The 13,022-nt window shown below is 34.6% G+C and overlaps 1 long non-coding RNA gene and 1 pseudogene across 1 annotated transcript; one reads left to right on the plus strand and one right to left on the minus strand.

Annotated features, from left to right (window-relative positions):
- The first annotated feature begins 3,781 nt into the window (after positions 1–3,781).
- LOC147790667 (uncharacterized) lies at positions 3,782–6,781 on the plus strand (annotated as a pseudogene).
- A 3,231-nt stretch (positions 6,782–10,012) lies between these two features.
- On the minus strand, positions 10,013–12,729 carry LOC147790668 (uncharacterized). Its single transcript, XR_015422766.1, has 3 exons — positions 12,237–12,729; positions 11,394–11,468; positions 10,013–10,120 (listed from the first exon to the last, which is right to left on the minus strand). It is a non-coding gene; the product is annotated as an uncharacterized LOC147790668 (long non-coding RNA).
- Positions 12,730–13,022: the final 293 nt, after the last annotated feature.

Consider the following 13,022-nt stretch of genomic DNA (forward strand, 5'->3'; position numbering starts at 1 on the left):
GAAAATAAGTTTAATTTATGTTGAGATGGAGAATAAAAATTGACACTTAGGGACGTTGATACTTGGGACTTTGATTCCTCTTGGTGTGAAGCTTGCATCTTGCAATTACTTGGGTAGAGAATGTGTTTCACTTAAAATTCACTCAAACTCAAAGAGAAAATAATCAAATAACTACCCAGTGGTCTACCAATTTATGACCTACCAGGCGATCCGTTATATAAATAGGCAAATGGGCCCTTATGAATAAAAATAGTATGCCCCATGTGGGTATAATGGTAGATGCTCCGTCCCGACCAAGTTACTATTCTTTCTTTTTCAACCAATTGGAGCCCTCCCTTCACCACCGCCATGGGGTTCTTGTCTACAGGGTTCATAACTACTCCTCTTACTACAGGACGCTTACCTAGCCAACATTTAGATCAGGCTCTACCCAACCCACACTTTTCTGGGTTACCCCAGCATTCCCCACTTGTCCGACTATTGCTGAGCCAGCCATTTTCGGATATCAAACGTATCTCCCCATAAGAGAAGGTGTAATTTGAATGTAGCCGATTTCCCCTCTTTTGCAATCTGCCATATTTTAGAGAGGATAACTTTTTTTTTTTTTTAATCTTCGAAAAATAAGAAAGAATAAAAATTAAACATGGCAGGAATGACATCTTCATTAATCTTTGTTTTGTTCTCCTAAATGTATATAAAAAAATAAAAAATAAAAATCTTATATATTTTTAGATATAATTTAAGTACCTATTTAATAAAACTCCATCCAAACTTCTACTCATAAATTTAATTTTTATTTGTATACAATTGTTAATATGTAAGAAAATACACGTACAAAATGTTTATACTATTGGTAATACATTAGTCTCGGTTGTTTGACTAAAACAATGCAACCATTGTCCAAACTAAAGAATTTGATTCGAGACTATCTCCTAATAGAGTGAGGCTCAATTAGACTTTGTTGTAAGATTCGACCATATCAATTTGAATAGCGTTCTCCAACTATAAATATTGAACTCCAAAGTATTCACGAGCAAAATAAGTTTGTTGAAACTAGCTATAAAAGTGTTCCAAAGTGAGTCGTGGAGAAGATTTGCCTTAAAATATAGTTCCAATTAAGGATGTCAATGATGAAGAAGTGCAAGCTGTTGGAAGGTTTGCCGTGGAAAATTTCAAGGGTGGTAGATATAATTTAATTTACAAGCGTGTGGTGAATGGTCTTTTCAGTCCCATATAGGCCTTGACCCCAAATTTTATAGTATTGTGATAGAAGCTATAAATGACAATAATATAAATTTGTCAGATATTGCAATTGTGAAGAAGTTCCGTCATATGCATCGGACGCTATCGTCATCCTATAAGCCATCCTATAAGCCATCCTATAACTACTAGATTGCTTTCTTTACTTACAATAAGTCCTCTCTCTATATGTGCTTGTGGGACATTACTCTCTTTTATCTATAAAAGTGGCATAGCCATATCTTTTGAGGAATTCATCAAATTCCCTCTTCACAAGTAGCAGTATAACTACTAGATTGCTTTCTTTACTTACAATAAGTCCTCTCTCTATATGTGCTTGTGGGACATTACTCTCTTTTATCTATAAAAGTGGCATAGCCATACAATAAGTCCTCTCTCTATATGTGCTTGTGGGACATTACTCTCTTTTATCTATAAAAGTGGCATAGCCATAATGATATAATAATCCTTATATAAGTATCTTTTCTTTTTCTCTCGTACACACCGATACATAACATGTTAAATTAACTCATACTTAAAAAAATAATTTTTCTCTTTTAGAGATGCGGGGTATCGATCCCCGTACCTCTCGCATGCTAAGCGAGCGCTCTACCAATTGCAATATAGGATGAATTCCTCAAAAGATAAGAGCTTATAGGACGGCTTATAGGATGGCGGTAGCGTCCGATGCATATGACGAAACTTCTTCACAATTGCAATATCTAACCAATTTATATTATTGTCATTTATAGCTTCTATCACAATACTATAAAATTTGGGGTCAAGGCCTATATGGGACTGAAAAGACCATTCACCACACGCTTTTAAATTAAATTATATCTACCACCCCTGAAATTTTTCACGCCAAACCTTCCAACAGCTTGCACTTCTTCATCATTGACATCCTTAATTGGAACTATATTTTAAGGCAGATCTTCTCCACGACTCACCTTGGAACACTTTTATAGATAGTTTCAACAAACTTACTTTGCTCGTGAATACTTTGGAGTTCAATATTTATAGTTGGAGAACGCTATTCAAATTGATATGGTCGAATCTTACAACAAAGTCTAATTGAGCCTCACTCTATTAGGAGATAGCCTCGAATCAAATTCTTTAGTTTGGACAATGGTTGCATTGTTTTAGTCAAACAACCGAGACTAGTGTATTACCAATAGTATAAACAAATAATAATTAAATTTATGAGTAGAAGTTTGGATGGAGTTTTATTAAATAGGTACTTAAATTATATCTAAAAATAGATAAGATTTTTTATTTTTATTTTTTATATATATATTTAGGATAACAAAACAAACATTGAAGAAGATGTCATTCTTGCCATGTTTTAATTTTTATTCTTTCTTATTTCTCGAAGATTAAAAAAAAAAAGTTATCATCTCTCAAATATGGTTCGTTATTTGATTATTTTCTCTTGAGTGAATTTTAAGTGAAACACATTCTCTACCCAAGTAATTGCAAGATGGAAGCTTCACACCAAGAGGAATCAAAGTCCCAAGTATCAACGTCCTTAAGTGTCAATTTTTATTTTCCATCTCAACATAAATTAAACTTATTTTCGTGAAGATATCTATTTATAAAAGCAAAATATCTCAGAGTCACAAAAATAAAAATGAGATATAGATACGAGACATAAATATGATACAAAATAGATATGATAACTATAAGGATTAGATTTGATTAAGTTATTTGGATTAGATTTTATCTAGTTATTTGAATTAGATTTGATTTAGTCATTCTTCAATTGGATGAGAGATTTCTCCCGATTCTTCTGATCTTTTCAGTTTTCTTTTTCTGTTCCTAACATTTTGGTATTAGAGTCATGCCCTAAACTAGTTAAAATTAGAAGCAGCAGTCTTCTACGTGTGTCATAATAAAAGTATGTCGATGGAGAGTCCACTTGTGCAGTCTGCTGGAGGAAGGAGTCAAGGTCGTGGAAGCTTTAGAGGCAGAGGAAGGGGACGAGGCAGACAAACCTTCAACAAGACCATAGTGGAGCGCTATAACTGTCACAAGCTAGGACATCTTCAATGGGAATGTCAAAGCAATACCAGACGAGGCAGACAAACCTTCAACAAGGCCACAGTGGAGTGCTATACCTGTCACAAGCTAGGACATTTTTAATGGGAATGTCAAAGCAAGGGGAAGGAGACAAACTATGCAGAGAGTCAAGAAGAGATGTCGCTGAGGCTTACGTGAATATGCATAAGGCCAATAGAGAAGATATGTGGTTCCTTGACTCGGGATGTAGCAATCATATGTGTGGGAAGAAGGAATATTTTTCAGATTTTGATGGAAGTTTCAGAGATTCAGTGAAGCTGGGCAACAACTCGAGCATGGTTGTAACTGGAAAGGGTAATGTATGGCTGGAAGTGAATGGAATCATAATGATAATCACAGGAGTGTTCTATGTGCCAGACCTGAGGAACAATTTGTTGAGTATTGGTAAATTGCAAGCAAAGGCGTTACCTTTTTGTTTCAAAATGGAACATGCAAGGTGTTTCATCTTGAGAGAGGCTTAATCATGGAGACAAAGATGTCATTGAATCGAATGTTCGTATTGCATGCTATATCTCAGCCTGTAGCAACCGTTCAAACTCAATTGAAACTTATGGGGAAAAGTGGTTCAAGGTCTCTGTCGTACCCTCACCGCTCCAATTCCTATCGCCATAGTCAGAGAAGCAGAAGGGACCCAAGTTCTTCCCCCTATCATTTCACTACCAATTCCAGGAGAAGCAGCCGTTCAAGTTCCCTCAGCTGCCAACGCAGAAGTAGGACTTCCTCGTTATCTCCTTTCCCCAAATCGTCCAGTTCCAGTCCTAGTCGTGCATCCACTAATCGGAATCATTCCATAGAGAAGCTTAAGAAAGAGGAAGAAGAGATGAAAAGGCGTGAAACAGAGTTGAAGAAGTTAGAAGAAGATGCAGCTAGGAGGATGGAAGAACTAATTCAGAAGAATGTTGAAGAAAGGCTAAACTCTGAAGAGACTAAATTAGAAATACAGAGGCGAATAGAAGAAGGTCGCACGAAGTTGTTTGATGATGTTGATGTGCAGCTTGAGAAAGAGAAAGAAGCCGCTCTTACTGCTACAAGACAAAAAGAAGAAAAAGCACGAAAAGAGAGAGAAGAGCTAGATAAAATGCTGGAAGAGAATAGAAGAAGGGTAGAAAAAGCACAGACGATTAGTTCTGGAGCTGCAGCGGAAGGAAGAAGAACAATATTGTGACCTCGAGTTGATTCAGAGACAAAAAGAGGAGGCAGCTCAGAGAACTAAGGTAGATGATAAGAGTTTGAGTTATGTTTTGCTGGGAGTTAGTGAAGAGTCAAAAGCTTACAGACTCTATGATATAGAAACGGCAGATGAAAATAAGGATATAGAAGCGGCAGATGAAAATAATGATATAGACGCGGCAGATGAAAATAATGATATAGACGCGGCAGATAAAAATACTGCAGAGGAAAATATTTCATCTGGCTCTTTGGCTGAAGCAAGCTCTCCTAGCTCGAATACGGCAAGGAATAGGGGTATCCCCCCAAATTTGGCTGAAGCAAGCTCTCCAAGCTCTCCTGGCTCACGGCAGCGCTATGTAAAGCATAACGATCGTTGTCCTGCCATTGGATGTACGCGTCCGTACCCTCGTGATGGGATAGGGGTATCCCCCCAAATGCATGAGCACACAATATGCATGAGGTCCCACTAGTCCTACAGTTATCATTAATGAACATAACCCCCTGTCACGTTTTCATGCTTACATGTCATTCTCATTCTCATTTCTTTACATATCATACATATTCCTAACAGGGTTATGTTTCCTGCAATTTACCGTATTTCATGTCATACAATTCATGCAGTTACATTCAAATATTCATACAAACAAGCCATAATCGTTAAGGACCACACATCGTTACATGCATTACACATCACATCAGACTAAAAGCATACATTCACGTTCACATAACTACGTACTTAAGCACCATAATCTAGCATACAATGCATCATATCATAAACAAGTCATAACGTAAACACTTCATAGTCATATCGTTCTCTAACTTACCATAGCCTTAATATTCTTATACCTATCACAGACATATCATTACGTGACGTACCTTAGTCATATCGTCACAAGAACATACCCTAATGCTATCGTTCTATCAATCTATCACAAACCTAACCCTTTCTACCAATAACCTAACCGTATTCTTTCACCATTCTCTCCTATCCATAGCACTTCGGTGTGTAACCTAACTCTAACGTTTCATGAACGTATCTTACTCCTATCGTTACATTTCGTTTTGTGCATCCTTCTCGTATCCTATCTCAAAAATCTCCTAGAGCACATCGTACGATAATTATTATCATACAATCCACATATTATATAACATAACATAACATATAGGAAGCATATCGATCCACAGACAATTCACACATATCAATATATATGACACGTGCAGAACCACAGGGCACGTGTCAACATAAAAAAATAACCATGCCGATAGTAAGGTCACTTACCTGGATAGCTTAAGTCGTTGTCACAAATATATCTTTAATGAAAGTTCAATTCCGTCCTTTGAAATCCGAGTCAACCTATATGAGCTCATGACATCAGTTTCAATTTGAACTCTATAAAATTATTTCCCTAATTTACATTGCCCAATAGTCAAATTTTGATCTTTTCTGTTAGACAAAATTTAAAGAATCTCACCACCCTCTAGTAAAAATTGTGATGTTTTCTGTTACACAAAATTGGAAGGAGCTCACTGCTGTTTGATATTGAATCTCACCACCCTCTAGTAAAAATTGTGATGTTTTCTGTTACACAAAATTGGGAGGAGCTCACTGCTGTTTGATATTTCGTTTTATTGTTAAATACTGTTTAACAGATCTTTCCTTAATCTCCCTCTCTCTCTCTCATCTTTTTCATTCTGTAAATAGGTTTTAATTGGGAGGAGCTCCCTGCCGTCTGATATTTACTTGTTAAATACTTCTCCCTCTCTCTCTCTCATCCTTTTCATTCTGTAAATAACTTGTTAAATACTGTTTAACAAATCTTTCCTCAATCTCCCTCTCTCTCTAATCCTTTTCATTCTGTAAATAGGTTTTTCAATTGTGTAAACAGATATTAGTGGTCAATTTTAAGTATAGACTACGATCTTTTAGTTTATAGATTTGCCACCTAAAATTTTATTGAATATAAGTTATAACCTTATCGTATAATTAAAATGCTAACAAAAATCTAATAATTGTATATGAGATCTGATTATTACAGTTAAGATAGGAAACAAGATTTGATCCTAAATTAATTTCTTATCACCATAACTATAAAGGAAAAGGAAATATGAGATAGGATTTTACCGTAATAACTGACAAAAATCTCTAAATCTGCAATGAAAGCCATTGTACTTCTTCTCAGACTGACCATTGTTGTTTTTCTGTTTCTTTCTTTTTCTTTTGGAAGGTGGGATGGATCTAGGAGAGATAATTGTGGGAAGGGACAAAGGAATAGTGGAGAGAGGTGGGGAATGATTTTTTTTTTTTTTTTAATTCTAATTTTAATTAATTAATTAATTTTTTATTATTATTATTTTAACTATTTTTTATAAAGTTTTTTTTATTTGTTTATTTCTTTATTTACTTTTCCGCTATTACATTATATCCCTCTAAAAGAAACTTTCGTCCTTGAAAGTGTTTTAATCTTGGAATAACTCGGGTCCTTATTCTAAGAGTTCTTTGTTAAGTCTTCAAGTACCACTAAGCAAAAATTCTTAACAAGTATACCTTAATTCGTATGAGTTATAACATTTATTTGCATGTATAAAACCTTCATAAGCCTATCACTTTGTATTCATAAAATCTTTGAATCCTTATTAGGTGTCTTGTCAGATAGTTAGGTATTTTAAATTTTAATTCATACTCCAAAATGGTTTTTTTTTTGTCATTTACCTCCAAATCTTGGTTTAATTCTTCCGCATATTCCAATGGTCTTGTAACTTCGTGTAATCCCTTTACACCATGATATAAGGCTCCTCATCAAATTTTATGTCATTTAGAGGTCACTTTGGTCATTAGTCATTTTACACCTACACTTGGTTTAGCCCGTTATCATAACCTAATGGTCACCAAATTTCGTACCTAGCCTTATCATGTCATATTGGGTCTTCTTCTAAAATTTCATGGACAACATAATTCATCTAAGGTTTGTGGCTCTGGCACTTCATTGAAATAAATGTTCATGTATACAATAAGGTTGGAAAACTTACATAGTTCCTCACTTCTTTTTTTTTTTTTTTTTTTTTTTTACTATGATTCCATCTACTAGATCAATAGTTTTACTAGTTTCTGCTTTACATTGTTCTCCAAATCCAATTTTCTACACTTAGCTAAAGGTTCACTAATTGACCTGTTTGTCCATGAGTTCTCAAAATCTCATTTTTAAATATCCAAAATGGCATTTTCTTTTGATCCATTTTTTTTTTCTCTCTCCCTATCATTAAAGAAAGAAAAATTCCGGGTTAGAAACATTCTCGAGAATTTCTCTTAAGATTTGAACCCATAGCTGATGGTAGAACTAGGATAGATATTTTCTGTTTCCTACTCACACGCGCTCATATCTTTGCTTCTCGATCTATCTCTAATTTTAATCTTCCTCACCAATAAGATATTACGGTGCTAGTGTAGACCAAAATTTCGTTACAGTCCAATACTGACCAGTAATAGATACCAGGGCTTTGCAATATTTGACTGATCACAATTCTGTATAGTCCATTTACTATAGGAGTTCCCTAGGAATTCATTAGAGGAATGTTTCCAATTAAAATTGTTCGTTCTCTGTATTTTTAATAATTAAAAAGAAAGAAAGAATTATTTTCCTTTCCTCATTATTGTTGGTGTCCACTTGATTTGGTTCATCATTAATGTCTCATCTTTGTAGATGAATTCCATATACAAATTTGCCTATTTTCCCATACAAAATCAAGAAATTGGTAATACTTCTTCTCTCTTGGCTACCTACCCCAATTCTAGTAAATTTTTGGACTCAAAATCATGACATGAAACTAGTTAAGAACTCCACCCTGTTCCAATGCAAATAGAATGCACTAGTAAATCACATGGATCTAGGAACGACTTCCTGTATTTGATTTGTGGTCAAGCTAGAGTTTGAGGATTTGGTAACTTCCATAGGAAACATTGTCAAATAGGCTTTTCTCTTGGTATACCTTATCTACTACAATCCAAAACTAATGTTCCTATAACCATAATGGAAAGACATCACAACCCTTTCAATGCCTTTGTAATACCAAGAATGGGCTTAACAAAATTCTCTTATAAAAATTGGTATTGTATAAGCATGGTGGATATCCTCAGATGCCATAAAACTTGGGATACTTGAAAATCAAACTTAAAATGATAGTCTTGAAACTTTAACTATAGTAATACCTTTTAACTAGGTTGACATTGCTAGGAAAAATTGTACGGTAATTTCCTACAACAATTTGTTTATGTTGAGCTTCTTGAGTGCATTCGTGTACCCTAAGAAGAATTACCACAAAACTTCTAGTTGATTTAGAGACAATGTCCCACTCTAATCCTCGTGTATCCCCCACCCAAGTTCATTTTAAATCATGGTTTCTTAAATTTAAGGTACCTTTGACAATCTCATACCGTATTCCCTCTCCATACACCTCTAAAATTTTGACTATGATCGTAATGCCTCGTCCAAACTGTGGCTTGATACTTTTAAATCACCTCACAACTTCTCTAATTGGTTGTATTATTAAGGCAGGAAAGTTTTCTATATCTCAATACTTCCAAAGCTCAGCTTCCATTAAAGGCACTTATGTCATTCACCAATCAATTTAAGTATACATGTTTTAAACTTTTATGGTCTTAACTCAATTTTTTTTTAATTTTTATTGATACTTTTAATTTCATTTTTACATACTTCAAAGTTATAAAAAAAAAAATTTCACGCACTACCACTTTTAGTATCTATAGTGTACTATAAGATATTGACGTCTATCAAGCTTTTCTTAGGTCATTTTATTTCATCTGACACTGCTTACTCTTCAGTTTACATTGGTACATTCCTCCCATTTCTATGGTCATAAGACTGTGTAGTTTATCTATGTTCAAGACGTCTAACTAAAACATATGATCTTGCTTAGCAAAATCATTTTCACGCATGCACTAACATTTAGTAGCTTACTAAAATTAAAGTTAGCAACAATCTCAGTAAATCTAAACATCATCAATACAACAATTTACATTCACATTCCATGCAAGGTAAAACATAAAGTATTCTAAATTAAAATAAATATAGAATTAAGCTAACATGAATGCAGTAAATTATAATACAATCAATAAAGTAAAAGTCCAATTACGAGTTATATTTTATAATGACCAAACAATAACAACATACACAATCAACGACATTTCATTTTTTATCTTAAGCAAGACATACCTGACGGAGACGGGGCATCAACGGTGGGACCATGGAACATGCCAAGCCTACATCGTAGGCTAGTCTACAAGATCTATAACCTGGCTCACTGTAACGACCCGAAATTTTCTACTTAATTTAAGGTCGCTACTGTATACATACCATAAACATTGAATGCGGAAGACTTCATTTAAATTCCATAAAACATAACCTTTAACTTAAAAACACAGCCATGGACTTACGTGTTTCGAAAACATCTTTAAAACGACACAATAAAAGACCCGAAATAAAATAAATAAGCGTTTAAATTTAAAACATCCTATTCTATCCTAAGTCTAAGAAAATGAATACCACTATCCTATGCATGTGCCATGATCTCGAGTTGCGATGCCGTCGTCAGCCGTACAGGAATGTCTTGCCTTAACCTGAAAAATGTAGTAGCACATGGCTTGAGTATTTAAAGAAATACTCAGTAAGTGACCCCACTATTGGGGTTAAATGCAACAATCACATGCAATAAAATGATGAGACCTATCTTTCGTTTCGTTTCATTTCGTTTCGTTTCTTTTTCGTTTCGTTTCGTTTCATTTTCCCTACGGTGTAATCCTAACAGGTAATCGTGGACGTGTACCATATACTCTACACGCAGCCCATACGTGCGAGTATGAGCTCACCAGCTAGTTCGCACACCGCTGGGCCACTGTCCCTAGCCGGTGGGCATGCTCTGGGGGCCCACCGTGACTCGTTAAAACTAGAACCGTCACGGCAGCGCTATGCAAAGCATAACGATCGTTGTCCTGCCATTGGATGTACGCGTCCGTACCCTCGTGATGGGATAGGGGTATCCCCCCAAATGCATGAGCACACAATATGCATGAGGTCCCACTAGTCCTACAGTTATCATTAATGAACATAACCCCCTGTCACGTTTTCATGCTTACATGTCATTCTCATTCTCATTTCTTTACATATCATACATATTCCTAACAGGGTTATGTTTCGTGCAATTTACCGTATTTCATGTCATACAATTCATGCAGTTACATTCAAATATTCATACAAACAAGCCATAATCGTTAAGGACCACACATCGTTACATGCATTACACATCACATCAGACTAAAAGCATACATTCACGTTCACATAACTACGTACTTAAGCACCATAATCTAGCATACAATGCATCATATCATAAACAAGTCATAACGTAAACACTTCATAGTCATATCGTTCTCTAACTTACCATAGCCTTAATATTCTTATACCTATCACAGACATATCATTACGTGACGTACCTTAGTCATATCGTCACAAGAACATACCCTAATGCTATCGTTCTATCAATCTATCACAAACCTAACCCTTTCTACCAATAACCTAACCGTATTCTTTCACCATTCTCTCCTATCCATAGCACTTCGGTGTGTAACCTAACTCTAACGTTTCATGAACGTATCTTACTCCTATCGTTACATTTCGTTTTGTGCATCCTTCTCGTATCCTATCTCAAAAATCTCCTAGAGCACATCGTACGATAATTATTATCATACAATCCACATATTATATAACATAACATAACATATAGGAAGCATATCGATCCACAGACAATTCACACATATCAATATATATGACACGTGCAGAACCACAGGGCACGTGTCAACATAAAAAAATAACCATGCCGATAGTAAGGTCACTTACCTGGATAGCTTAAGTCGTTGTCACAAATATATCTTTAATGAAAGTTCAATTCCGTCCTTTGAAATCCGAGTCAACCTATATGAGCTCATGACATCAGTTTCAATTTGAACTCTATAAAATTATTTCCCTAATTTACATTGCCCAATAGTCAAATTTTGATCTTTTCTGTTAGACAAAATTTAAAGAATCTCACCACCCTCTAGTAAAAATTGTGATGTTTTCTGTTACACAAAATTGGAAGGAGCTCACTGCTGTTTGATATTGAATCTCACCACCCTCTAGTAAAAATTGTGATGTTTTCTGTTACACAAAATTGGGAGGAGCTCACTGCTGTTTGATATTTCGTTTTATTGTTAAATACTGTTTAACAGATCTTTCCTTAATCTCCCTCTCTCTCTCTCATCTTTTTCATTCTGTAAATAGGTTTTAATTGGGAGGAGCTCCCTGCCGTCTGATATTTACTTGTTAAATACTTCTCCCTCTCTCTCTCTCATCCTTTTCATTCTGTAAATAACTTGTTAAATACTGTTTAACAAATCTTTCCTCAATCTCCCTCTCTCTCTAATCCTTTTCATTCTGTAAATAGGTTTTTCAATTGTGTAAACAGATATTAGTGGTCAATTTTAAGTATAGACTACGATCTTTTAGTTTATAGATTTGCCACCTAAAATTTTATTGAATATAAGTTATAACCTTATCGTATAATTAAAATGCTAACAAAAATCTAATAATTGTATATGAGATCTGATTATTACAGTTAAGATAGGAAACAAGATTTGATCCTAAATTAATTTCTTATCACCATAACTATAAAGGAAAAGGAAATATGAGATAGGATTTTACCGTAATAACTGACAAAAATCTCTAAATCTGCAATGAAAGCCATTGTACTTCTTCTCAGACTGACCATTGTTGTTTTTCTGTTTCTTTCTTTTTCTTTTGGAAGGTGGGATGGATCTAGGAGAGATAATTGTGGGAAGGGACAAAGGAATAGTGGAGAGAGGTGGGGAATGATTTTTTTTTTTTTTTTTAATTCTAATTTTAATTAATTAATTAATTTTTTATTATTATTATTTTAACTATTTTTTATAAAGTTTTTTTTATTTGTTTATTTCTTTATTTACTTTTCCGCTATTACATTATATCCCTCTAAAAGAAACTTTCGTCCTTGAAAGTGTTTTAATCTTGGAATAACTCGGGTCCTTATTCTAAGAGTTCTTTGTTAAGTCTTCAAGTACCACTAAGCAAAAATTCTTAACAAGTATACCTTAATTCGTATGAGTTATAACATTTATTTGCATGTATAAAACCTTCATAAGCCTATCACTTTGTATTCATAAAATCTTTGAATCCTTATTAGGTGTCTTGTCAGATAGTTAGGTATTTTAAATTTTAATTCATACTCCAAAATGGTTTTTTTTTTGTCATTTACCTCCAAATCTTGGTTTAATTCTTCCGCATATTCCAATGGTCTTGTAACTTCGTGTAATCCCTTTACACCATGATATAAGGCTCCTCATCAAATTTTATGTCATTTAGAGGTCACTTTGGTCATTAGTCATTTTACACCTACACTTGGTTTAGCCCGTTATCATAACCTAATGGTCACCAAATTTCGTACCTAGCCTT

Source organism: Cucurbita pepo, chromosome 10 (assembly GCF_057944985.1).
Source record: "Cucurbita pepo subsp. pepo isolate OVF chromosome 10, ASM5794498v1, whole genome shotgun sequence".
NCBI classification, from domain to species: Eukaryota; Viridiplantae; Streptophyta; class Magnoliopsida; order Cucurbitales; family Cucurbitaceae; genus Cucurbita; species Cucurbita pepo.